This window comes from Ranitomeya variabilis, chromosome 2 (assembly GCF_051348905.1).
Source record: "Ranitomeya variabilis isolate aRanVar5 chromosome 2, aRanVar5.hap1, whole genome shotgun sequence".
In the NCBI taxonomy this organism is placed as follows: domain Eukaryota; kingdom Metazoa; phylum Chordata; class Amphibia; order Anura; family Dendrobatidae; genus Ranitomeya; species Ranitomeya variabilis.
The window spans coordinates 841,149,688-841,164,841 of NC_135233.1; the positions used below are offsets into that span (position 1 = coordinate 841,149,688).

The 15,154-nt window shown below is 41.4% G+C and overlaps 1 protein-coding gene across 2 annotated transcripts in view; it reads right to left on the reverse strand.

The window, feature by feature from the left end:
• DVL3 (dishevelled segment polarity protein 3) overlaps positions 1 to 15,154 on the reverse strand; it is a 112,025-nt gene that overhangs the window by 51,584 nt on the left and 45,287 nt on the right. The gene's annotated exons all lie outside the window — the stretch shown is intronic.

Here is a 15,154-nt window from a genome sequence, read left to right on the forward strand (position 1 = left end):
TACAGGGATTAGACTGTGTGCACACTACTTGGGCCATGGGTCACACTAGTGACTTCCACATCAGTGATTTATTCGTACTGATCTGGCGTCCATATATTTGAATATTGAGTCCTAGACATGTAGCACCTTTTTTTTTTTTTTTTTTTAAATTCTCCTTGGACTTGTTCATAATTATTGACCATGATGTATATTGCACTTTCACATAGATATACTTATGCATTGCCATTTTTTACAATGACGTGTGATGTTGTCCTCAGTTGTATCGTCACTACTCTGTTTTGTCCATTTATTCTATCGTTGCTATTTAAACCTATTTTTATAGGCTATTAATAGATTTTCAGATTGTACAATATACAGGTTATTTGATTATTTCTTAGATTACCTTCAGTTAATTTATGCTCCTTATATTCTTCCTTATTGTCTCTATTGGTTTGGGAGTTCCTCCCCTCCCATTTAGGACAATGGTCCTTCTTTCAGTCCATATTTCTGGCTATGTCTGTACTTGCAAATTATGTCCAAAAGGTTCCAATAATTATTGGACAGGGGTAGCCTTGAAGAGTAAGCATTAAGAATACAAAACAGCATGAAATATGACCTCCATCTGAGGATTAGAGTTGGAGTTTTTCCTGGTGTACATGCCAAATGAGAGCCATTGAAAGGAATCTGTCAGCACACTTGACCTATCTAAATTATTAATATGGGCATACAGGCTATAGACTGCTGAGGAGAGTGATCCCTCTTTGCCACATATCAGATATGTTGTTGCTGATAAGTCATCTTTTATCACTATATGTGTGAGTTACCTGTTCTAGGCTCCGGGGAGGACGGAGACCGATAACTCTGCCTCTAGAGTGTGGTGTACTAGTGCCACCCCCTTAAATGGATGTCACAATGTTAGTCAACATCAGGGGCGCACAACCTTTTTTGTTCCAAGCGACCAATTTTGTGATTGCACCATTTCCAAGGGCCTCAAAAATTTGAAGGGGCATTCTGATCTATATTTTGGAGATGTATATCGACAGTACTGTATAAATAGACACCATAATCAAATACATTGAGGCTCCATTTGTGGAACATCCAACATTGTAGACAACAATTCTCTGCTCCCCTATTTAGCGAGCTGTCCCTATCAGTTTATGAGAATTACTGAACACAGAATGATCAGAAATGGCTGGGGACCATAAAACGTGACATCACAGACCACGTGTGGCCCCAAGGCATCAGGCTGTGCACCCATGTTCTACATAGTCCATAGAGATGAACAGTATATCTGACGCTTCTTAAATGAAAAAAGAAATAATAGAACAAACGTTTCGATAGTTTAAAAACTATAAAATGCAGCTCTTCTCACCCCGTTTATTGCTTTCAGGAGAAAGTAGTGTGTGTGTACTAGAGACATTATACACATCAATGTCCACATCCTAACTTCCCCTAAAAGTCCTTCACAAAACTATTTCTTCAGTGTTTGACTATGTGCTGTAGTTTCAGTACAATCAGTGTTTTATCAGCAGAAGATTATCACTGCAGGACTAGGTCTCATACACCTGGCAGTCAGTCTTATCTGTGTAACCCCGCCCCCACCTCGGATTGGCAGCTTGCCAATCCTAGGTGTGGGCGGGGTCATGCAGAGCTCAGCATTCTGAACACTGCTACATCTACAGCAGGGAAACCGGAGTTGTATCAAAACCAGTTCAGAAAGTGATACATCCCTGTAATCAGGCTCTCTGCCCCTACATAATACTGCTCTCAGATCACACAGCAAAACCCCGCTGAGATTCCTTTTAAATAAATCTAAGTGATAATTCTGGTCTATTCGTTTAACCCATTACTCCCCAAATTTTCTGGTATTTCCAGTGTGTTTCTAACTCTATAAAAGTTGACGTGTGTTGTGTCATATTTAGGGAGGAGTTGTTTATGCCAAAAAATATAAGATGAGCAGTTGCGTACATAATCACTATGTGACTAAGTAGGACATCCGTGAACACTTGGGCATTGGGATCCTAGAGAGTTTGTACCATTTGTATGTAGACAGCTATTAAAAAAAAAAAAAATAAGGTCTGGAGTATCAACAGTTTTGGGTTAGGCGAGAGATAACCAACTGCAGCTTTGTCAGGAAGCTGGCATACATAAGATAGTTGGCCAAGGCCCTGTTCACAACAGGTTAATGGCCTCAGTTTGTTGAATATACTACGATCACCTTACAAAATAAAAAAATTTCAACTCTGGCCTCTGTCACCCATAGGCAACAATCCACTCTATGAAATCATGAAAAAAATAAAAAAACAAAGTTAGTGCTTGTTCACAAAGCAGAAGATTTTTTTTCCACCTGCAGAAAGGCAGCAGCATTTTACAGTACCAGCAAAGTGAATGAGATTTCTGAAATCTCAGGCACACGCTGCTTATTTTTTCCTTGCATATTACAGTAAGGGCTCGTGCACACTTTGCGCTTTTTGCTGCGGATCCGCAGCGGATTTGACGCTGCCGACCCGCAGCAGTTTTCCATGCAGGGTACAGTACAATGTTACCCTATGGAAAACAAAAACCGCTGTGCCCATGATGCGGAAAATTCATTGCGGAACCACTGCGGAAAAAAAGAAGGAGCATGTCACTTCTTTCTGCGGATTCCGCAGCGGTTTTCAACATGCACCAATAGGAAAGTGCTGTTGAAAACCCGCAGAGGAATCCGCAGAAGAAACCGCAGGAAAATCCGCAGTGAAAACCGCTGCGGTTTTGCATTGCGGATTTTCCAAATCCGCTGCGGAAAAATCCGCATAGTGTGAACATACCCTAAATCTAAAGCGGTTTAAAATCTGCAGTATGTCAATTTTTTTAGCATTTTTCCAGTGTTTTTACCAATTCAAATGAATAGGAAAAAAATGCAAGTAAAAATGCATACAAATAATAATAATTTTATTTCTATAGCGTCAACCGCTACGTCATCACATGTCATTCTCACAATGCATTACTGGGAACGGGAAAATAACGAGCGACACGAGCATTGGGAAGGCTGCGAGGGACGGCGGAAGGTGAGAATATCAAGATTTTAAATTTTTTTTTAATTATTTTTAACATTATATCTTTTTACTATGGATGCTGCATAGGCAGCATCAATAGTAAAAGAGAGCGAGCGAGAGAGAATTTCCCTGACTGGAAATTCTTCCACGCATGCTCAGTTTGAAAAGAAGGGACCCGTCGCTGGATTCCTGCTTTTCACACTCAGCGACTCATCCTGCGTCCATAGGCTTCCATTATAACCAACGACGGACAGCGCAGGATCCGTCGATGAGCGATTTTCCGACATGCACAAAAAAAGTTCCTCTGTGCGTTGTCCAAGCCCGACAGACAGCGATTTTACGACGGATCCAGTGCACGACGGATGAAACGGATGGCCATCAGTCACAATCTGTCGCTAATACAAATCTATGAGAAAAAGAAATGGATCCAGCAGAAACATTTTCTGGATCCGTTTTTTTCACAAAAGGAAGCATTGTGACGGAAAAAGAAAGACGGAAGTGTGAAAGAGGCCTTAAACTGTATGAACTGTATGCTGGTTGAGGAAGTAGAATGAGAAGTTTACAAATGGAAAAATATAAAAGTTAAAAAAAAATAAATGGTGAATAAAATCACTCAAAGATTTATATTAAGAAAACTTAGCTTAGAATACAATGAGTTAATTTGTAAGTGTAGTGATTAATAATACATAAGGCAGCTATTGAGCTAGTGAATATGAAAATAGCTTCGGATGACAAATACACTGCTCAAAAAAAAGAGAACACTTAAACAACAGAATATAACTCCAAGTAAATCAAACTTCTGTGAGATCAAACTGTCCACTTAGGAAGCAAAACTGTTTGACAATAAATTTCACATGCTGTTGTGCAAATGGAATAGACAACAGATGGAAATTATTGGCAATTATCAAGACACACTCAATAAACGAGTGGTTCTGCAGGTGGGGACCACAGACCACATCTCAGTACCAATGCTTTCTGGCTGATGTTTTGGTCACTTTTGAATTTTTGTTGTGCTTTCACACTCATGGTAGCATGAGACGGACTCTACAACCCACACAAGTGGCTCAGGTAGAGCAGCTCATCCAGGATGGCACATCAATGCGAGCTGTGGCAAGAAGGTTTGCTGTGTCTGTCAGCGTTGTGTCCAGAGGCTGGAGGCGCTACTAGGAGACAGGCCAGTACACCAGGAGACGTGGAGGGGGCGGTAGGAGGGCAACAACCAAGCAGCAGGACCTCTACCTCAGCCTTTGTGCAAGGAGGACCAGGAGGAGCACTGCCAGAGCCCTGCAAAATGACCTCCAGCAGGCTACAAATGTACATGTGTCTGCACAAACAGTTAGAAACCGACTCCATGAGGATGGTCTGAGTGCCTGATGTCCACAGATGGGGGTTGTGCTCACAGCCCAACACCGTGCAGGACGCTTGGCATTTGCAACAGAACACCCGGATTGGCAAATTCGCCACTGGCACCTTGTGCTCTTCACAGATGAAAGCAGGTTTACACTGAGCACATGTGACAGACGTGACAGAGTTTGGAGATGCCGTGGAGAGCGATTTGCTGCCTGCATCATCATTCAGCATGACCGGTTTTGCAGTGGGTCAGTAATGGTGTGGGGTGGCATTTCTTTGGAGGGCCGCACAGCCTTCTATGTGCTCGCCAGAGGTAGCCTGACTGCCATTAGGTACGGAGATGAGATCCTCAGACCCCTTGTGAGACCATATGCTGGTGTGGTTGGCCCTGGGTTCCTCCTAATGCAGGACAATGCCAGACCTCATGTGGCTGGAGTGTGTCAGTAGTTCTTGCAAGATGAAGGCATTGAAGCTATGGACTGGCCCGTCCGCTCCCCAGACCTGAATCCGATTGAACACATCTGGGACATCATGTCTCGCACCATCCACCAACGTCACATTGCACCACAGACTGTCCAGGAGTTGGCGGATGCTTTAGTCCAGGTCTGGGAGGAGATCCCTCAGGAGACCATTCGCTGCCTCATCAGTAGCATGCTCAGGCGTTTTAGGGAGGTCATACAGGCACATGGAGGCAACACACACTACTGAGCATCATTTCCTTATCTTGAGGCATTTCCACTGAAGTTGGATTAGCCTGAAACTTCATTTTCCACTTTGATTTTGAGCATCATTCCAACTCCAGACCTCTGTGGGATATTAGTGGTGATTTACGTTGATCATTTTTAGGTTTTATTGTTCTCAACACATTCCACTATGTAATGAATAAAGATTTACAACTGGAATATTTCTTTCAGCGATATCTAGGATGTGGGATTTTAGTGTTTCCTTTACTTTTTTGAGCAGTATGTATATATATATAATATATATATATATATATATATATATATATATATATATATATATATATATATATATATATATATATATATATATATATATATATATATATATATATATATATATATCTAATATATAAAGCTGAATGTGTGTGTGTGTGTATGTATGTATGTATGTCCGGGATTGGCATCTGAACCGTAGCAGCTACAGCCACAAAATTTTGCACAGTCACACGTCTGGACCCCGAGAGCGTCATAGGCTATGTTGTGAGGTGAAATTTTAACCCCGCGCTTTCCAATTCACCAAACAATTTTGCCCCTATCTACATAATGGGGAAAAAGTGAAAGGAAAAGTGTTGGAGGCGTCGCAGCTACAGGCACAAAATTTTGCACAGTCACACGTCTGGACCCTGAGAGCGTCAAAGCTATATTGTGAGGTGAAATTTTAACCCCGCGCTTTCCAAGTCACCAAACAATTTTGCCCCTATCTACATAATGGGGAAAAAATGAAAGGAAAAGTGTTGGAGGCAAATTAACAGCTGCCAGATGTGAACAAGGGGGACTTAAAGAATGACAGCGATGGCACCAAAGAGTATATACTGTACAGTTGCTAAGGTGGGGCCCCAACATGGGATAATCACACCACCACGGGGATATGAACACACACACAAAATGCGCCACACACTACCACGTGCTCGAACACATATACCACCCTCAGTGCACATTTCACCACACATACACCAACCTCGCCACATAAAAGTAGAAACACAAAAGTCGCCGCTCAAAACTCGCCACGCGCAAAACTCTCCACATGCAAAACTCGCCACACGTGCAAAACTCGCCACACGCAAAACTTGCACACGCAGAAAAATTGCCACACGCAGAAAAATTGCCACATGCACAAAAGTTGCAACACATGCAAAAGTTGCCTCACACAAAACTTGCACATACTCAAAAGGCACCACACATAAAACTCGCCACGCGCAAAACTCGCCATGCGCAAAACTTGCTGCACACAACTTGCTACACTAACCTGTCACATGCAACTCGACACACAAAAAGTTGCTACACGCATGTCGCCACACAAAACTCATCTCACAAAAGTCCCTACATGCATGTCGCCACACGCAACTCAACACACACAACTTGACACACGAAACTCGCCCTAAAACACACACAAGTCTGGTATCCTTCAAAAATAAAAATCTGATTAATAAGCAGACAAACTACAAGAGCAACAAATGTACCATATAGGAATCCGGCAGCTGTCAGTCACATGACCAGTCTATTATGTGTATGTGTGAGCTAATATATACTGCCAGGGGGTGGGCTTACTGTTGGCTGGGGATTTATCAGGCTGCCATTTTAGCTTACAAATACTGAGGTAAAAATACTGACCAAATAACGTGTGAACGAGGGCTAATACAGGAGGAGATGGCATACAGCTATATACTATATACAGGAGATGACACACAGGTATATACTATTTACAGGGGAGATGACACACAGGTATATACTATATACAGGAGGAGATGACACACAGATATATACTATATACAGGAGAGATGACACACAGGTATATACTATATAGAGGAGGAGATGACATACAGGTACATACTACATACAGGAGGAGATGACATACAGGTATATACTATATACAGGAGGAGATGACACACAGATATATACTATATACAGGAGAGATGACACACAGGTATATACTATATAGAGGAGGAGATGACATACAGGTACATACTACATACAGGAGGAGATGACACACAGGTATATACTATTTACAGGGGAGATGACACACAGGTATATACTATATACAGGAGGAGATGACACACAGATATATACTATATACAGGAGAGATGACACACAGGTATATACTATATAGAGGAGGAGATGACATACAGGTACATACTACATACAGGAGGAGATGACATACAGGTATATACTATATACAGGAGGAGATGACACACAGGTATATACTATATACAGGAGCAGATTACCTACAGGTATATAGTATATACAGGAGGAGATGACACAGGTATATGCTATGTATAGGAGGAGATGACATACAGGTATATACTATATACAGGAGATGACACACAGATATATACTATATATAGGTGAGATGACACACAGGTATATACTATATACAGGAGATTACATACAGGTATATCTAATATATAAAGCTGAATGTGTGTATGTATGTATGTGTGTATGTCCGGGATTGGCATCTGTACCGTCGCAGCTACAGCCACAAAATTTTGCACAGTCACACGTCTGGACCCCGAGAGCGTCATAGGCTATGTTGTGAGGTGAAATTTTAACCCCGCGCGTTCCAATTCACCAAACAATTTTGCTCCTATCTACATAATGGGGAAAAAGTGAAGGGAAAAGTGTTGGAGGAAAATTGACAGCTGCCAGATGTGAACAATGAGGACTTAAAGAATGAGAGCGATGGCGACAAAGAGTATATACCGTACAGTTGCTAAGGTGGGGCCCCGACATGGGATACTCACCACACACGGGGATATGAACACAAACACAAAATGCGCCACACACTACCACGTGCTTGAACACATATACCACCCTCAGCACACATTTCACCACACACACACACCAACCTCGCCACATAAAAGTCGAAACACAAAAGTCACCACTCAAAACTCGCTACATGCAAAACTCGCCATATGCAAAACTAGGCTCACGCAAAACTCGCCACACGTGCAAAACTCACCTCATGGAAAACTCACCTCATGCAAAACTTGCACACACAGAAAAATTGCCACATGTACAAAAGTTGCACCACATGCAAAAGTTGCCTCACACAAAACTTGCACATACTCAAAATGCACCACACATAAAACTCGCCACGCGCAAAACTCGCCATGCACAAATCTTGCTGCACACAACTTGCTACACTAACCTGTCACATGCAACTCAACACACAAAATGTTGCTACACGCATGTCGCCACACAAAACTCATCTCACAAAAGTCGCTACATGCATGTCGCCACACGCAACTCAACACACACAACTTGACACATAAAACTCGCCCTAAAACACACACAAGTCTGGTATTGTCCTTCAAAAATAAAAATCTGATTAATAAGCAAACTACAAGAGCAACAAATGTACCATATAGGAAATACGGCAGCTGTCAGTCACATGACCTGTCTATTATGTGTATGTGTGAGCTAATATATACTGCCAGGGGGGAGGGCTTCCTGTTGGCTGGGGATTTATCAGGCTGCCAATAGCAACCAATCACAGCTCAGCTTCTATTTTGCTACAGTTAATTAACCTGAGCTCTGATTGGTTAATATAGGCAACAAAGACATTCTCAGTATAACAAAGCTAATATATGTTGTGAAATGCTTCTATTTGCTTAGTTTTTGCCTTTTAATAATTACATTTCTATCTATTTGTTTTGTGGTTTTTGTGTGCAGAATAAATTTTTGTTAACACATTCTATTTTGCTAACAGCAGTCATTAACCCGGGCGAAGCCGGGTAGTACAGCTAGTATATATATATATATACACATACACATATACACACTTGTAGATTGTGAGCGCTCGCAGGCAGGGTCCTCTCTCCTCCTGTACCAGTCATGACTTGTATTGTTTAAGATTATTGTACTTTTTTTTTTAAATTATGTATACCCCTCCTCACACGTAAAGCGCCATGGAATAAAAAGTGCTGCTATAATAAATAATACACACTGAATTCCCTGATCCCAAACTCCGGTGACACACAAGCAGCGTGACTGTTATAGTCGCTAAGTAAAAACTCACACCATCAGGATGTAGTACTATCCTGGGTTTATAAGCTGTATGCATTCTTTGCGTATTCAGTGCACATGATATAATTTTTTTTATTACATGCATGAGGTGGTTGTCATGTAGCCAAATTGCAGATAATTAAATCTACAAACAATTGAAGGATAAAAGGATCAACAATTTTTATTGATCCATATTAACCCCTTCACCCCCAAGGGTGGTTTGCACGTTAATGACCGGGCCAATTTTTACAATTCTGACCACTGTCCCTTTATGAGGCTATAACTCTGGAACGCTTTGACGGATCTTGGCGATTCTGACATTGTTTTCTCGTGACATATTGTACTTCATGTTAGTGGTAAAATTTATTCGATATAACTTGCATTTATTTGTGAAAAAAACGAATATTTGGCGAAAATTTTGAAAATTTCGCAATTTTCCAACTTTGAATTTTTATGCCCTTAAATCACAGACATATGTCACGCAAAATACTTAATAAGTAACATTTCCCACATGTCTACTTTACATCAGTACAATTTTGGAACCAAAATTTTTTTTTGTGACGGAGTTATAAGGGTTAAAAGTTGACCAGCAATTTCTCATTTTTACAACACCATTTTTTTTTAGGGACCACATCTCATTTGAAGTCATTTTGAGGGGTCTATATGATAGAAAATACTCAAGTGTGACACCATTCTAAAAACTGCACCCCTCAAGGTGCTCAAAACCACATTCAAGAAGTTTATTAACCCTTCAGGTGTTTCACAGGAATTTTTTGAATGTTTAAATAAAAATGAGCATTTAACTTTTTTTCACACACAATTTATTTCAGCTCCAATTTGTTTTATTTTACCAAGGGTAACAGGAGAAAATGGACCCCCAAAGTTGTTGTACAATTTGTCCTGAGTACGCTGATACCCCATATGTGAGGGTAAACCACTGTTTGGGCGTATGGCAGAGCTCGGAAGGAAAGGAGCGCCATTTGACTTTTCAATGCAAAATTGACTGGAATTGAGATGGGACGCCATGTTGCGTTTGGAGAGCCCCTGATGTGCCTAAACACTGAAACCCCCTACAAGTGACACCATTTTGGAAAGTAGACCCCCTAAGGAACTTATCTAGATGTGTGGTGAGCACTTTGACCCACCAAGTGCTTCACAGAAGTTTATAATGCAGAGCCGTAAAAATAAAAAATCATATTTTTTCACAAAAATGATCTTTTCGCCCCCAATTTTTTATTTTCCCAAGGGTAAGAGAAGAAATTGGACCCCAAAAAATGTTGTGCAATTTGTCCTGAGTACGCTGATACCCCATATGTGGGTGTAAACCATTGTTTGGGCGCATGGCAGAGCTTGGAAGGGAAGGAGCGCCATTTGACTTTTCAATGCAAAATTGACTGGAATTGAGATGGGACGCCATGTTGCGTTTGGAGAGCCCCTGATGTGCCTAAACACTGAAACCCCCTACAAGTGACACCATTTTGGAAAGTAGACCCCCTAAGGAACTTATCTTGATGTGTGGTGAGCACTTTGACCCACCAAGTGCTTCACAGAAGTTTATAATGCAGAGCCGTAAAAATAAAAAATCATATTTTTTCACAAAAATGATCTTTTCGCCCCCAATTTTTTATTTTCCCAAGGGTAAGAGAAGAAATTGGACCCCAAAAAATGTTGTGCAATTTGTCCTGAGTACGCTGATACCCCATATGTGGGTGTAAACCATTGTTTGGGCGCATGGCAGAGCTTGGAAGGGAAGGAGCGCCATTTGACTTTTCAATGCAAAATTGACTGGAATTGAGATGGGACGCCATGTTGCGTTTGGAGAGCCCCTGATGTGCCTAAACATTGAAACTCCCTACAAGTGACACCATTTTGGAAAGTAGACCCCCTAAGGAACTTATCTAGATGTGTGGTGAGCACTTTGACCCACCAAGTGCTTCACAGAAGTTTATAATGCAGAGCCGTAAAAATAAAAAATCATATTTTTTCACAAAAATGATCTTTTTGCCCCCAATTTTTTATTTTCCCAAGGGTAAGAGAAGAAATTGGACCCCAAAAAATGTTGTGCAATTTGTCCTGAGTACGCTGATACCCCATATGTGGGTGTAAACCATTGTTTGGGCGCATGGCAGAGCTTGGAAGGGAAGGAGCGCCATTTGACTTTTCAATGCAAAATTGACTGGAATTGAGATGGGACGCCATGTTGCGTTTGGAGAGCCCCTGATGTGCCTAAACACTGAAACCCCCTACAAGTGACACCATTTTGGAAAGTAGACCCCCTAAGGAACTTATCTTGATGTGTGGTGAGCACTTTGACCCACCAAGTGCTTCACAGAAGTTTATAATGCAGAGCCGTAAAAATAAAAAATCATATTTTTTCACAAAAATGATCTTTTCGCCCCCAATTTTTTATTTTCCCAAGGGTAAGAGAAGAAATTGGACCCCAAAAAATGTTGTGCAATTTGTCCTGAGTACGCTGATACCCCATATGTGGGTGTAAACCATTGTTTGGGCGCATGGCAGAGCTTGGAAGGGAAGGAGCGCCATTTGACTTTTCAATGCAAAATTGACTGGAATTGAGATGGGACGCCATGTTGCGTTTGGAGAGCCCCTGATGTGCCTAAACATTGAAACTCCCTACAAGTGACACCATTTTGGAAAGTAGACCCCCTAAGGAACTTATCTAGATGTGTTTTGAGAGCTTTGAACCCCCAAGTGTTTCACTACAGATTATAACGCAGAGCCGTGAAAATAATTTTTATTTTTTTTCTCAAAAATGATTTTTTAGCACCCAGCTTTGTATTTTTACAAGGGTAACAGAATAAATTGGACCCCAAAATTTGTTTTCCAATTTGTCCTGAGTACGCTGATACCCCATATGTGGGGGGGAACCACTGTTTGGGCGCATGACAGAGCTCGGAAGGGAAGGAGCGCCATTTGGAATGCAGACTTAAATGGATTGGTCAGCAGCCGTCACGTTGCATTTGCAGAGCCCCTGATGTACCCAAACAGTACAAACCCCCCACAAGTGACCCCATATTGGAAACTAGACCTCCCAAAGAACTTATCTAGATGTGTTTTGAGAACTTTGAACCCCCAAGTGTTTCACTAAAGTTTATAGCGCAAAGCCGTGAAAATAAAAATTCTTTTTTTTTTTCACAAAAATGATTTTTTAGCCCCCAGTTTTGTATTTTCACAAGGGTAACAGGATAAATTAGACCCCAAAAGTTGTTGTCCAATTTGTCCTGAGTACGCTGATACCCCATATGTGGGGGGGAACCACTGTTTGGGTGCATGACAGAGCTCGGAAGGGAAGGAGCGCCATTTGGAATGCAGCCTTAAATGGATTGGTCTGCAGGCGTCACGTTGCATTTGCAGAGCCCCTGATGTACCCAAACAGTACAAACCCCCCACAAGTGACCCCATATTGGAAACTAGACCTCCCAAGGAACTTATCTAGATGTGTTGTGAGAACTTTGAACCCCCAAGTGTTTCACTACAGTTTATAACGCAGAGCCGTGAAAATAAAACATCTTTTTTTTCCCACAAAAATGATTTTTAGCCCCCCAAATTTTTATTTTCCTAAGGATAACAAGAGAACTTGGACCCCAGAAGTTGTTGTTCAATTTGTCCCGAGTACGCTGATAACACATATGTTGGGGTAAACCCCTTTTTGGGCGCACGGGAGAGCTCGGAAGGGAAGGAGCACTGTTTTACTTTTTCAACACAGAATTGGCTGGAATTGAGATTGGACGCCATGTCGCGCTTGTAGAGCCCCTGATGTGCCTGGACAGTGGAAACTCCCCAATTCTACCTGAAACCCTAACCCAAACACACCCCTAACCCTAATCCCAACGGTAACCCTAACCACACCCCTAGCCCTGACACACCCATAATTCTAATCCCAACCCTAATCCAAACGTAAATGTAATCCAAACTCTAACCCTAACTTTAGCCCCAACCCTAACTTTAGCCCCAACCCTAACTTTACCTCCAACCCTAGCCCTAACCCTAACCCTAACCCTACCCCTAACCCTAACCCTAAACGTGACTGAAATACGTGGCACTGAAATACGTGGCACTGAAATACGTGGCACTGAAATACGTGGCACTGAAATACGTGGCACTGAAATACGTGATACGTGGCACTTAAATACGTGGCACTGAAACACGTGGCACTGAAATACGTGATACGTGGCACTGAAATACGTGGCACTGAAATACGTGGCACTGAAATACGTGGCACTGAAATACGTGGCACTGAAATACGTGGCACTGAAATACGTGGCACTGAAATACGTGGCACTGAAATACGTGGCACTGAAATACGTGGCACTGAAATATGTGATACGTGGCACTGATACGTGGCACTGATACGTGGCACTGAAATACGTGGCACTGAAATACGTGGCACTGAAATACGTGGCACTGAAATACGTGGCACTGAAATACGTGGCACTGAAATACGTGGCACGTGGCACTGAAATACGTGGCACTGAAATACGTGGCACTGAAATACGTGATACGTGGCACTTAAATACGTGGCACTGAAACACGTGGCACTGAAATACGTGATACGTGGCACTGAAATACGTGGCACTGAAATACGTGGCACTGAAATACGTGGCACTGAAATACGTGGCACTGAAATACGTGGCACTGAAATACGTGGCACTGAAATACGTGGTACTAAAATATGTGGCACTGAAATACGTGATACGTGGCACTGAAATACGTGATACGTGGCACTGAAATATGTGATACGTGGCACTGAAATACGTGGCACTGAAACACGTGGCACTGAAATACGTGGCACTGAAATACGTGGCACTGAAATACGTGGCACTATGACTGTCAGAAAATGTTCATTAAACGGTTAGGGGTGAGGTTAGGGGTAGAGTTAGGGTTTGGATCCCTTTATCACCTTGATGGTGGTGGGTGGCTTTTCAGTGTGTTTAAATGCATGCGTTTTTAACGCAAACAAACGCATGTGCTTAAAAACGCAAGAAAATACTGCAGGTTGTATTTCTGAAAATGAACGCATGCAGAAAAAAAACGCATGCGTTTGAAAACGCGACCAAACGCGTACAAAAAAACCGCATGCGTTTTCAATGTTAAATATAGGGAAAAAATGCATGCGTTTTTTGTGCAAAAAACGCTGCAGACAAAAACGCAAGTGTGAAACCAGCGACGCTTTTTATAGCAAAAAAGTTTTTGCGTCTCCACATTTTGAGACCTATAATTTTTCCACATTTTGCTCCACAGAGTCATGTGAGGTCTTGTTTTTTGCGGGACGAGTTGACGTTTTTATTGGTAACATTTTCGGACACGTGACCGTTTTTGATCGCTTTTTATTCCGATTTTTGTGAGGCAGAATGACCAAAAACCAGCTATTCATGAATTTCTTTTGGGGGAGGCGTTTATACCGTTCCGCGTTTGGTAAAATTGATAAAGCAGTTTTATTCGTCGGGTCAGTACGATTACAGCGATATCTCATTTATATCATTTTTTTATGTTTTGGCGCTTTTATACGATAAAAACTAAAATATAGAAAAAATAATTATTTTCGTATCGCTTTATTCTCAGGACTATAACTTTTTTATTTTTTTGCTGATAATGTTGTATGGCGGCTTGTTTTTTGCGGGACAAGATGACGTTTTCAGCGGTACCATGGTTATTTATATCAGTCTTTTTGATCGCGTGTTATTCCACTTTTTGTTCGGCGGTATGGTAATAAAGCGTTGTTTTTTGCCTCGTTTTTTTTTTTTTTTCCTTACGGTGTTTACTGAAGGGGTTAACTAGTGGGGCAGTTTTATAGGTTGGGTCGTTACGGACGCGGCGATACTAAATATGTGTACTTTTATTGTTTTGTTTTTTTTATTTAGATAAAGAAATGTATTTATGGGAATAATATATTTTTTTTTATTATTATTTATTTAGGATTTTTTTTTTTTTTTTTTTTTACACATGTGGAAAAATTTTTTTTTAACTTTTTTACTTTGTCCCAGGGGGGGACATCACAGATCATTGATCTGGCAGTGTGCACAG